This window comes from Aedes albopictus, chromosome 3 (assembly GCF_035046485.1).
Source record: "Aedes albopictus strain Foshan chromosome 3, AalbF5, whole genome shotgun sequence".
NCBI lineage: Eukaryota > Metazoa > Arthropoda > Insecta > Diptera > Culicidae > Aedes > Aedes albopictus.
The window spans coordinates 124,621,228-124,630,662 of NC_085138.1; the positions used below are offsets into that span (position 1 = coordinate 124,621,228).

General features: G+C 39.5%; 1 protein-coding gene and 1 long non-coding RNA gene across 2 annotated transcripts in view; both read right to left on the bottom strand.

Annotated features, from left to right (window-relative positions):
• Nucleotides 1-6,518, bottom strand: part of LOC109413913 (ichor) — a 169,156-nt gene extending 162,638 nt beyond the window's left edge. Inside the window, exon 1 of the mRNA XM_062855594.1 lies at nt 4,111-6,518. The gene's annotated coding sequence lies outside the window, so the exon portion shown is untranslated. The remainder of the gene's footprint in view (nt 1-4,110) is intronic.
• Nucleotides 6,519-8,513: 1,995 nt separating this feature from the next.
• Nucleotides 8,514-9,221, bottom strand: LOC134290056 (uncharacterized). Its single transcript, XR_009998824.1, has 3 exons — nt 8,846-9,221; nt 8,708-8,785; nt 8,514-8,651 (listed from the first exon to the last, which is right to left on the bottom strand). It is a non-coding gene; the product is annotated as an uncharacterized LOC134290056 (long non-coding RNA).
• Nucleotides 9,222-9,435: the final 214 nt, after the last annotated feature.

The following is a 9,435-nucleotide window of genomic DNA, read 5'->3' on the forward strand; positions in this document are numbered from 1 at the left end:
AAAGTGAAATAAATATTTGTATCGGCTTTGTATAACTTATAAAACCAATCCATCATGTCCATGCAGTTACAAAAGAGTGTCAACAGCGCAGGTTTTTGGTTGACATGACGAGTCATTTTCAAGTTATTCTGCCTTTGAGTTAGAATTAAATGAATGTAGCTCCTATACAACCAAAAACCTGCGCTGTCGACACTCCTTGGTGACTTGTGTGCTGATTGGGCATTAATTATCTTAGGAGATTATCTTAGAAGATGGCTTAGTTTTACGCAACGAATTATCAAAAAAAAAAAGAGATAGGTATAATTTTATGAACAAACCATTTTAAATTTCTATGCATTTACCGTGAAGCACCGTAATCCGGGGTCAAATTGATCACATTAAAACAACTTTTGCGGATAACATCAGTGGTCATACAAATATTGCCAAAAGAGTTTCTGTAAAACCAGTACCCAGAGGATCTCCATGAAACCATGTGACAGAATTTTGTTCAACAAAATCAAACTTTAAGTTAAATAACTCCAAATATCAAAAAATTGGAAGTGCCACTTTGGGGCGAAATTAATCAGTATACAATTAAGCATCGGTTGGAAAGGAAAATTCCCTTCTTCGCTTAGTTTTGCGCTTCCTAAACCGAATAAAGCGTTTAAAATCTTACAACTAGTGAGTTTAATACTTCAAATGCAAAATTAAATTTTGAAATTTCCCCTTAAACGCCTGAACGCCTAAAATAAGTGATTTTTGTCACAATAAATTACTATTTCATCATAAAATGAACTTTTGTTTTAACTATTTCATGCTCTCATCAGCTACATAACTTCCCAAACAAGGCTCCAAAAAATGTTAAAGCAGATAATTTACGGGAAGTCCTATTAGCAATCGATTGTTTAGTAGCAATGATTTCAGCTAAATGAGAAATACATTGTAAATTCCTAAACAAATAAAGCAAAACTATTGTTTTATAAAAAAAATAAAGTCTTCACTCATCCTTAGACATCTAAGTTTAAGATCATTACGACGTTTAAGAGTTCCTAGTAGAATGATCAATTTGACCCCGGTTTACGGTATCTACCAAAAATCTTCCTTGCAATTTTGCCTGAAATCCTCCATTAGTTCGGTAATAATCCCGTTGGAAATGTACTACAGATCTCCCAAAATTATAAGGATTTTTATTTTTTTTTTATTTTTGTGTATTTTAACTAGTTGCTAATTCTACACTCAAAAATTATAAGGAGAGAAATACAAGGAAATCAGAAATTTATTGAAATTCTCCGTGCGTGAATGTTCCAGTTATTAATTAGAAGTCTGGCACGGAATTTGTAATATACCAATACACATCGTTTGAGGATCTTGCCATTAATCTTGTTAGGCAATTTGCATTATATCTCCAAAAGAGTAATGCGTAAAAATATGATGTTCATTGATATAAATTTTACCATCCTCTTTACACTAATACTGTTTATCATCCATCATCCATCGTGCGTGTTCACGAGAAAAATAGATTTTTTTGGAGACAAACTTACATCTTTCCAATGCCGTCTATTCTATATGAAAAATAAAGTCTATGCTGTCGGTTGACATACTGTCTTCGAGAGGGAAATCGAGCCAACACTTCCGAGCAAAATGCATCAAAATGCTGGGAACCACAATCTACAGGCTCTTGAAAGACAACTTTAATCAATACGTTCATCTGAGTCAATTGGAATATATGATTTCTCTAAGGATCATTTTTACTTTTTATGTACAGTACACGTACCATGATATAAACTCATGGAGCAATAGGGGAGATTTAAGATACTTGATCCCTTGGGAGACTTGTTCCCCCCATATTTGCTCGGAATCAAAAACATTTTTCTTCTAGCATAATTTTTCCAAAACTACTCCTGGACAAACGACTATGTTTTGGCTGCAAGTGATACCGATTGCACATTGCATTATTTTTAACGGCTGGTGGTTTGTTTTCAACCCTTCAGAAATCTTTTAGGCGATTCCGAAAAATCTCAATAACTTTGTGAAAATTGAACCAAATCGTGTCAAAATTTCACAGCACATAGTTTGAATAAAATACTTTCAAACTTATTTATCCAAATAAGGCTGTTGTTAACATATTTTCATTAATTCAGCTTAGTATACACAACAGTGACATGGGGAGACTTGATCCCTCGAGGATTACACACACATCATACATGTGAAAAATAAAACTCTATCCGGAAGCCTCTATTTACTTGGAATTCTAGTCTATTCAACCATAAAATGTGTCAGATTTATTATAACTTTAGTACAAACCAAGAAAAGGGGGATCAAGTCTCCCCATTTTGAAAATACGGCATATCCTTAAAAATTTAAGGAAATCTTGCAATTTCAAACACTCCATATTCACCGAAAATACAAGAAAACACGAAAAGAAAATAAATGGAAAGACTCTGGAATTGTTTTCCCTTTAAATAAACCATGTGTTCAAAGGGGGATCAAGTTTCACCCATTTTTGAAAAATACATCATAAAACATGCCTCCATAAAAACACAGTTAAAACTTTTACAATAATTTAAAGCCCTTCTGTTGTGTATTAACTTGCAATAGATGTTTACCTGTCATTTTGTACGGAAACCGGATCTAGTTTTTTGTTTTTTCTTAAAATTTCAGGTAAATTAAGAAAAAGGGATCAAGTCTCCCCAGTCTCCCCTAGGGTCGTTACTGGTACGATTCCAGTGGAACAATTACATGTTTAAGTCTCAATTGAGAAAGGCAAATGCTCCAGAACTAAAAAAGCACATTTTCAAAAAATGATCCACAAATCGAAGAAAATAAGAACTTCCGATTGTTTATTTAGTCAATTATTACAATCAGGTGGTTTTGTTCGCTTTTTCGTCACAGTTTTGGATAATATGCAATTCTCATTGGAGCCTTAATCGTAACAAGAATATAAAAAAGCAAGTATAAAATCTCACCAATCATCAAACACTTAATAACACTTAATAGTCCATTTTACTTCACAATGCTCAACCAACTGATGAACTTCACAACTAGAGAAAAAGTACTTTCTGAATAGTTCTGTAGTTATCGATTACATCAAGTTTGTGCCTTTTCGCTTCCGTCTTGCATTCAAGTCTCTTGATTTGGCATAACATATTTTAAAACAATTTTAAACCACAACTTAACATATACGTCAATTCATATTACTAATGCAGTCTGAATCATTGTACTTTACGGATATTGCCAATTCGATAAAGTAATATGAAAAGTATTTCGGAATCATCTCACAACAAGTCTCGATGATGCATGATGATTCACTAAAAGACCATTATTTCTCCTAGTGTCACCGTGACGCAGCTTCCAAGTTGTGTAACATTTGCTTACATACATCAGATTTCTCATACCGCACAGCTACCGAATATGATAGGCAATAAATTGGAATGTTTTTCACTCCTCAGCAAGATAGCCGCGGCCGGTTACTCATTGCGCGATTGAAATTCCTTCGTCATCACCACCAACAACACGGCGAACGACGATGGACGCCGCGCCGTGGACAGACACACAGGTAAGTCCGAGATTCATTAGGTCATGTCAATTCCGCATAAACTAACCTAGCCCAAGCACCACCACCGCACAGCAGAACGAACGGCAGGCAATAGAATATACTTGCATAATGAAGGGTGGTCGTCGGTCGGTAGTAGCAGAGCAGGTTGACGGCGACTACGGTCGTCAGTCAGTCGATCGATCAATCGACCAATCGGTCGACTCAGTTCGGCGACCTTTTCAGGCAAGGAGGTGTGCTGCCGGCCGCGTGCTGCCTTAACCGCTTCAACAGGTGTTTCGTCCGGCTGAGGGGCGAGGTCAGGTCAAAATCCTAAATCACTTGTCACGGGTGCTGGTCGGACAGTTCGGTGCAAATTTGAGTTTGAGCGTTTGGGTGTCACACTAGTACAAGCGAGTAGCATCCCCGAGAAACATTTACATGGGTGTGATTCGAGGTTATTCTGAGTGGAAGCCGGTTTATGTTAGTTTGAGGTTAGTCGCGGGTGGAAAAATGGAAGCGTTAGTAAATTTGGGGTGTTTCCAACGTGAGGAAAGGGGTTAGACACGATGGTTACGAAGGTCAACTCTGATACTCACTGGGACTCTATGGATAGACTAATACTGAAAGAGGGATCCTCTACTAGGCCGAAAGTCAATCGATCCAACAGGTAGAAGAAACAGGCGTTGAAAATTTGGGGAAACCACAGAAATATTTTTCGGGGATGTCCAAATTTAGCCTATTTATGTACAAGATGTTGTCGGGCGGTTTAACTCCAGCATCGGTTGGCAACACTTGTATCCAGGAAGTTTTCTCGTCACAATTTATCACTTTTCACTTTCGGTTGTTTACGGGTAGCTTATCATTCATGCATAACACACATAAATATCTATCGATCCATTCGATCTAGATCACTGTTGTCACACGGTTCACACTGGTTAGTTGTTTTGCTCTCATTAGGTTCACCTCAATACATTTTAATTTTTCTCATTCTCTTTCACCAATTTCACCACTTTTCTCTCATCGCACCGCTTTGCCGTAAGCGCAGGATCCACCAATCGAAAGGTGCGGGGTGCGGTTCTTAATCAGATCACTGCTCGTGTACGTTTTTTTTTTTCTATTTTCACTCACAGCCTACGGCTCTCTCTCACGGCTCTGTCGGCGATTCCTCTTTGCACGATCTTTCTTCTTTGCTCTCTGTGCGCAAATCTAATTAACACATATCCCCACGGAAGCGCAGCACGTCGGACAGCTTTGACACAATTAAATGTAAATCGCAGCAATGGCGTGTAGTCTCAGTATTTTTAATATCCGGGTCATCTGCATTCATAAATGCATTACCAACGACACACTGCTGGTTCTGCCGCCACTGCCGTAGTTGTTGTCATTATTGGGTTCTTCGTTTTGACACTGCCTTCGGTTTTTATTTTCGCTCACCCTATGTGTCACTTATGCGCCGTGTCGGAAAGGTAGCGAATTCAAAATATGTGTTTCACACGCAACGTACCAGCCCTGTTGGGATACCGCACACTACACACTACGCAGCATGGAAACTTTCTTCCACTTCTCTCAATTTCTCTCCCGATACGAGCCGCGACTGGCTCTCAATGAATGAAAATCACGATCAAGGCTGATCAACGGCTGCTTCCACTAATCCAACCCGTGATGACGTCGCTGCGTGCTGAGCTGAGAGACTCCGGTTCCACTCGTTCGACTAAAATCTAGGTCAACCAACTAGAGTGAGATAGTTTTCAAGTTTTCTTCCACCACTGCGACTTGACACCTTTCCATAGAGCTTTTTCTTCTACACACATCAATCGTTTCACCACTCGGAAATTATCCAAGTTCTCGCTCCACTTGCGGTTACTCAGATGTTTATTCTACTGATCAACACCTGCCGAATTCTGTATTGACCTACTAAATCTTCCTGAGCATTCCTGAAATCACTGCCCACTGCCACTTCGTATCTTCACTCCTCACTGAGGTCAGTATCTTTTTATCAAAACCTCCGGAATCTTATCGATCTCACTTCACTGGGTCAATCTCGACTCCACAGCTCCAACTATCCCATTCTTCACGGGTCGCACCTCGCACATGAACAGGTTCCAAAGTAGGTCAACGGAAAACTGGGTTACTTCAAGCTGCTGCGAACCGTTCTCCACACACAATCCAAGTTTTCTTCGATCGATCGCACCCAAATCTCAATCCACTGCCGGGGCTAACCACCCCATAGAATCCTTCAGGAATTCAGGACCTCGCGCACCCCCCGCTTAATCCAGACCACACGCTCACGTTACGCGGAAGGAGCAGGCTACGACTCGGGCAGGCCACGCGGACGTCGTCTAGCAACACTGGGCGCGCGCGCACAAACGCATAGAGCAACGATCGACAACAAACTGGCTGACAGACCCACAAAACTATGATCATCAACCTCCGTTCCTCCGCCCGGCTGCTACTCTCTCTTGCATTCTCGTTCGATCGAACCAATACCCGCCCGCAAGGCGAAGAACCGGCGCAGTCGGTCGGTCGGTCTGGGGGTCTCTGTGTTTACTCTTTCTCACTCTCTTTTACCGCGCGAGTCGATCGGTCTCTCACCCTGAACTTCAGATTCCATCCAGCCATCCAGCATTGGCAAAAGCTTCCACGTTCCACGCAAGCGAAGCGGCACAGGAAGCAGAGGGAACAGCGCAAGAGCGCGGCGATCAGTGTCGAGCGAGAGCGAACCCGCGCACGCACGCCAAGAGAGTCTTCCGAAGAAATGGCTTTCTTCTTTCTCCGGGCTGCTGCTGCCGGATGGGTTCGTGTCTGCATGTTGGCGGAGCTTCGAGTTAACATCTCTCCCGGGCGGGAGCGCTGGGTCTGGGTGGATGGGGCTGCTGTGGGTTGCGAGCGCTAGCGGTGTTCAGGGGGTGGTGGGAACTGGGCAGCCGCAGCAAACCAGATTCATGCAATAATGTGCGCAAGCTGAATCGGCTCGGGCTGTGTGGAGCGGATGGTTTTTGTGTTCGGGTGTGCGGGAATGAGAGTGACTTGCTCATATAATACTGTTTGTTTTCTTTTGGAGTGAATTATGTGGGACAAACATGAACATACATATTATCTAAAGTCTAAAAATCAGTTGACAGAGTTTGAACATAATCAATTTCTATTCCATAATTCAATGCAAAACTAATCGATGGACTGGAAGCAATTTTGTAAACAGAAAAATGTAGAGTTTGAGATTGATTCACACATGGCATGGGATTTTCTTCCGGACTACCACCGGTATTTACATCAACAGTTTTAACAAGAATTTCTTCAGGATTTCCTGTGGAAGTTCTTCCACGAGATTCTGTTAAGAAATCCAACAACATTAACGTAAACGTTTAACGATATTGTCTTAAGAAAATACGTTCAATTCAATCGAGAACTCCTTAAGAAGTTTCTCCACTAGTACCTCCGAAATCTGCCACAAGACTACACCCGAGAATTCCACCAAAATTTCTTCCAAAATATGTTCAAAAAAACCGCCAGAGATTAGGAAGGATTTATAAAGAATGTCTCCCGGGAATTTTCCCAAGAAGTTTTTTATTAGCTTCTTTGGGAATACCACAGACAGTGTGTTCAGCAATTCACCAACTTTTCAGGATTTTTTTCATCGGTATTTTCTTGTTCAATTTGTAATTTCTAAAAGGTTTCTGTAGGATCTATAACATGGATTCCCTAAGAAAAGAATTGAACTAGTGATTTCAGATTTAGAACTCATACAAGGAATTTCTACGATTTTGTGTCAAGCTACATTCTCGACCCGATTTTGTCACCCTCTAAGACTTGATAGGTAGAAAAACAGTCCACAATAGTAGAATTGGATTGTTGATACCTTTACTTTTTGTTTAACTTCTCCATCTTGATATTACGACATTAAGAGAATCGCAGATTCCCAGAAAAAAAATCATGCGGCATTCCGGAAATACCGCTGAATGGCTGCCAAAAGGAAGCCCTGGACAAAACCGAACAAAAAATCGGAAGAAAAAACTCCTGAATCCGGAGAATTTAAAAAAAAATCTGGACTCTGGCAGAGTCTGACAAGATGCCTGATAGAACCACATGAGTAGCTTGTGCTGGAATCCTTTAAAAAAAACCTGAGAATATCCGTTAAGAAAGAAATATCCTGAGTATTCAGGAGAGATTTCTGGATAAATCAAGGAAAACCTCGGGAGGAACAAAAGGAGTGATCCTTGGACGAATCGTGTAAAAAAATCCTGTTGGATTTCCGAGATTATCTTTCAAGATAACTCAGGAGATATTCTAAAAGCAATCTGTGTGACAGTAGATTTATTTTGTCATATTGAACAGTGTACAACGACGCATAGCACATCAAGCAATCTAGTAGGCGTCACGTATCATAGTCACCCGTGTCGTATTTCCTCGTGCAGCAATGTCAAAGTACAAAGCAGTAGTGCATTCCCGCAGCTCCCGCTTGCTCGCAATAAACCTAAAGCGCACAGATTCCTTGAAAGAACCCCTTGAGGAATCTCAAATTTAATCTGTGTAGGATACTTCAGAAGGAATAATGGAAAAAATACGAGAAGAATCTACTGAGGAGCGAGCCTCCAAAATAAACGAATAAGTGATGAAAATCTGCTTAGGTTCCCTGAAAAACACCCTTGCAAAAAATTCCAGGATTAACACCGCTAGAACTTCAGAATGTCTTGAAAGCATTCAAGAGAATTCCTGGAGAAAATGCTAGAAAAAACTTGTATGTATCCCTGTAGAAATACCAAGAGGAATGCTAAAAAAAAAGTACCGAGAAAAAAACCTTCAATAAATCTCGATAAGAATACCCAAAGAAGGAGGAGGATTCTCGAGATAACTTACGAAAAGAATCCGTAATGCATCCAGGTGATATCGTGGAAGAAATTCCATAAATTTATTTATTTATTTATTTATTTATTTATTTATTTATTTATTTATTTATTTATTTATTTATTTATTTATTTATTTATTTATTTATTTATTTTTTTTTTTGGATGTTCGAGGGTTCGACTGTTTGGATGTAACGATTGGTGGGAGTTCGGCTTTGCAGTCTAAAGTTCTCTAGAACGACCGTTTAGGATTCGTCCCTACGTTTCGGCAATTGTTGGTGCCTTCTTCAGGGGAACTGGGAGGGTTTATTTTAAATGTTGTTTTGTACAATAACTTAGAATCTATACCTACAAATCATGAATATCGTTCACCGTCTAATGTCTTTGCTAATAGTGTTGTCGTGTTATGTTGTGGTAGGTTGTACATATGCTGTGTAATTTTGGAATTTTTAGTGATTATGGTTAATATTATTTTTGGCTATTGACTTACATTCGTTTTTGTGTTAAATTTGTCCATTTACTAAATTTAATCACTGTTTTAATTTTTGCACTTTTGGATGGAGTAGCTATTTTCTTTAACTGTAGGGTTATTTTTACTAGGATAGGTTGTGTGTATGGTTTGAGTCTTGACTATTTTCATGGTTATGCGTTATTGTTGTGGAATTATAGGTTCGAGATTTGATTGTGTGTAAAATAGCTGCGTACGTTGAATTCAGTCCTTGTGTGTCTACTCTTCTGTTTACGGTGTTTTGGGTATTGTAGATGTGGCACATCTCTAAAAAGCCTAATGTGTTTGTGTTGGTACTTCTGTCTATAATTTTAGTCTTATCGAGATTAAATTTGTGTTGGTAGTCGATACTGTGTTCCATTAAGACTGTTTCCAAAAGTGCAAAAATTAAAACAGTGATTATATTTAGTAAATGGACAAATTTAACACAAAAACGAATGTAAGTCAATAGCCAAAAATAATAATAACCATAATCACTACCCAGGTAACCACTAAGCATTTGAATAAGCCGTACATCAGCCCGTATTATGCATTCGAACTGCTTGTTGCCCTACATAAGCAGTTCGAATGCA